Source organism: Cannabis sativa, chromosome 7 (genome assembly GCF_029168945.1).
Source record: "Cannabis sativa cultivar Pink pepper isolate KNU-18-1 chromosome 7, ASM2916894v1, whole genome shotgun sequence".
Lineage (NCBI taxonomy): Eukaryota > Viridiplantae > Streptophyta > Magnoliopsida > Rosales > Cannabaceae > Cannabis > Cannabis sativa.
This window is the reverse complement of record NC_083607.1, coordinates 61,940,196-61,944,186: the sequence shown is the minus strand read 5'-3', so window position 1 is coordinate 61,944,186 and position 3,991 is coordinate 61,940,196. Positions and strand designations below refer to the sequence as shown.

The 3,991-nt window shown below is 29.3% G+C and overlaps 1 long non-coding RNA gene across 1 annotated transcript; it reads right to left on the bottom strand.

The window, feature by feature from the left end:
- Positions 1-1,506: 1,506 nt before the first annotated feature.
- On the bottom strand, positions 1,507-3,044 carry LOC133029155 (uncharacterized). The gene is made up of 2 exons (XR_009683347.1): positions 3,004-3,044; positions 1,507-2,015 (listed from the first exon to the last, which is right to left on the bottom strand). It is a non-coding gene; the product is annotated as an uncharacterized LOC133029155 (long non-coding RNA).
- Between the last annotated feature and the right edge of the window lie 947 nt (positions 3,045-3,991).

The window sequence follows — 3,991 nt, the reverse complement described above, 5'->3', positions numbered from 1 at the left end:
ATAGAGAGTTTGTACTTGGTGCCTAGCACAAAGGTGCCTAGCACCATTATGAAGTGGTGTCTTATAAATGATTAGCAGTTTTCTATAACTTTATTAAAGTAAAATAAGTGGGATTTGATATTTAATTGCATTTAAGTAGCCTTAAAGCTATTAAATAAGCCATTTTATTGATGTTATACTTGTTACTTATAACCATGTAAGTAATTTGTTTAAAATATGAGGAAAATATAATTGAAGGGAGATAATATTTGCAACGATTTGCGTTGTTCGCATGGAATTTTTGCAATAGAGAAAAATTTAGGAGGCAAAACTCTGCCAGGTTCATAGTTCAGGACAAAAATCCTATTTATTCAATTAGTAAATTGTACCCAACATAACACAATATTAATTTCTATATAATAATATCCATTCTATTAACGATAAAGAATACATAATTAACGATATAAATACTACTACAAAAATGGGTTTTTTTGACGTTTTTAAACAGTCGTTTAAAGTATTCCCGTCGATTTTTTTAACGTCGCCTATACGACCGTCGTAAAACGGGCAGAATAGGCGATGGTTCAAAACCGTCAGGAATGTAAAAGAAAGAAAAAAAATACAGATTTTTCTGCAATTAATGGCAGAAAAATTTAGCTAGTTATTTTGTCAACTAGACACTCATAATCAATAGGAGAAATACTTTTTGATTAGATTTTCAAGCCAAGGTACTTAAAAGGGAGAGAACTTCTTTGGAAACCAGAGATGCTCACAATTCTATCAAAAGGTAGTGGATCCATACCAGCCCATAAACTGTTGATTTGCTCAGATTGTCTTGCAACAATGTAGTCACCTTTGCAAAAAAAGAAGGTCATCAGCAAAATATAAATGAGTAAGCTTCAAAACCTTGACACCTCAGATGGAATTTGTAAGTAGAAACTCGATCGAGCAATTCTATTTTTAACAGTCCGTATCCTTGTAAATAGCACATAAACCAACAACATAATTTTACATCTTCCATGAGCTAATATATTTGTTGTGTAAAACATAGTTTTGTTCAACTATTACTTTTTATTGTATTGTCTTTTATTGGTATGTAATTAACAAGAGTTGAAAAGGTCATTAAATGTAACATACTATTTTCTAGAGAAAATTTCCACAAGTCTTGAGGAAGCAATCACTCATCAAGATTAGAAGATAGTTCTTGTTGCTGGTGTTTCATGGTCACTATTGAATCAACAAAATGGAGTTCAAAAAGGTTGCGACAAATTATTCAGAGTTTAAATTTGTTTATGTCAATTGCTTTTGTACTCTTGTGACTTTACTGGTTAATCTTAACTTTGGATATGCCCCATATGAACTGGTAAAATCAAAAAGATTATTGAAATCACGTGTGAAAATTTTGTGTGTGATTTTTCGTTTTTCCAATATTTTTATGATCTATCAGGTTTGGTTTCTAACAGAGCAGATTCAATTCTGATCAAATAATTATGCATTATTCAAATTGTTTGTTAAATATTCACTTGGTAATCATAAATAAAAAATTTCATTTATCAACCGATAGAGTATAAAGTGGAGAAGAAGAAGATTATTAACTATAATCCTTGTTCATATTCCTACTTTGAGGTTAATTTTTCCTTTTTTCCTTTTTATTTTTCCTTGTCTTAATTGAATCCATTCGAATTTCACATTCTGAAGGATCGACTTCGAAAAGAAAAAAAAAACTGAAATATGTTGTTGGAATTAAAATACCTATATCAATTTTATTATTTTTTCCTAACCTAAATGACATGATCATGACTATCTCATTACATGACTTCTTGTTGGAATTAAGTTTTTTTGAGTAAGAGGTGAGAGGAAGAGGAAGAGGAAGAGGAAGAGGTAGGTTCATGAATTTCACCAAATATGTTGGGACATTCATCCCATTTTCCTTTCTCACGTGCCTCCCAATAGCCACCCATGTAGTGAAAAGGTCCATCTTCACCTTCTCTTTTGAACCATCTTGCTTTCCAACCACTTTCTTGTATTTTCCTTGACTGCATGCATTGCCCACCATTAGAGAGTAAAATAGAGAAAACAAATAATAAGAATAAGAATTGTTGACACTACAAAAAATTAGTCATAACAAAACTTGTGACTATATTAGTGAAAAGATTGTGACTAATTATAAATCATCATTTATATGTTGTGACTAAAAAAATCGTGACTAAAGGTATTAGTCACAAAAATCACAATTTGTTGTGACTAAATGTATTTTTAGACACAATACTTGTTGCGACTAAAATAAAATTAATGACAACTTATATCTAAATATTATGTTTTAATCACAAGTAACTTTTTGTACGTTGTGACTAAAAGTTACATTTAGTTACAAAAAAAATTATGTTGTGACTAAAAGATTGTCACTAAAAATACTTTTTTTTTTTTTTTTTGTAATGAGAAGTCATCTTTGATAATTCTTTTTATAAAATAGTCTCTAGACCGAATGTGGAGTAGGTCAAAAATGCAATTTTACAATGCCATATTTTACAAAAATAGATTAAGAAAAGTTTCTACAAGTATGTGTGGTACACTATCTTAAAGGGAATTTACTATTTATCTATTTTGTCATTCAGGAGAGGTTTTTACCAGTATAGTTTTTTTATGATTTTGTATGTTGTAGTTATTTTAGGTTCATTTGTATATCTTCAATAAATTCTAAATAATATTAGTTGCAAAAATAAAAGTTCAAATGATTGCTAAACACGTGTATAGGAAAAATCAATACTCACGCGTAATATTTGAACCTAATTTTCTCTAATATAAACTAATTGAAATTTTCTAAAAATTTACAGGTGATCTTAAATAAGTACAACGTACACATTTATGAAAAAAAACAATTGGAATATATAACTATTTTGGATACCAAAGCAAATAAAAGTCTACAAAAACAATCTTTTAGAGGGTGTAGTACCATAGACTAATACCCAAAGTTTCTTATTAGTTTTGCAAAAAACAAATCGAACAAATATGTCGCATGCATACCATCCTTTGCCTTTTCTCTAAACGTTTTTTCTCAGCTGTTGGCAAGCCAGTGAACAAATTTTGTGTGGAGATTGGTGTGTCACCCCAAAATTTCCAACCTCTACCTTCACAATGGCAAGCAATCACAGGTGTTGGTGATGACACACCTGTTATATATAATAATAATGATAATTTTAGTAATTCAATAAATTTTTTCATTGTCCAATGATAATTCTTGAAAGCAAGAGACCAAGATCGTTATATCCTAATCAGTAAGCATGCACTTAGAATAGACAGTGAACTAATTTAAATAAATCTTCTCTATCATTTCTTCATGATGTTTTATATTTTTATTGTTGAAATTTTCAATAAAGATCCTTAATTAGTAATTTGTAAATCATTCGTTAATAAATCTTGTTAATTCAATAAACCATTGTTCTTTGTCACAAGGAAAATTCTCCAAAGTGAGAGATCGAGATCATTATATCCTAGTGGTCAGTATGCATGCATTTAGGATGGACGGTGAACTAATTTAGTTAATGGATCATTCTCTATCATTTCTTCATAACTTATTATTATTAATGAAACTTTCAATCAATCTCCTTAATTAGTAATTAGTGGTTATATACTTAGGATGGACGGTGAACTAATATATACCTTCTCAAAGAAGAACTGAATTCCTTTATTTGGGAAAGTCAACTTCGAAAAAGAGAAATTATTCTATCCCAATACTATAATTATATGTCAAAATGTGTATTTAAAATAGATGGTGAATTATATATATACCTTCTTGGAAATGAAGCGAAATCCTTTATCAGGAAAGTCAGCTTCATAAGTTTAGGCGCAAGTTATCACTAATTAAATTTCAGGGGCAACAATATACACTACAAAAAATTATTTGTAACTAAAACATAATATTTAGGCGCAAGTTATCATTAATTTAATTTCAGACACAATAAGTATTACGACTAAAAACACACCAAATTATACTTTTTATTGACTTATACTT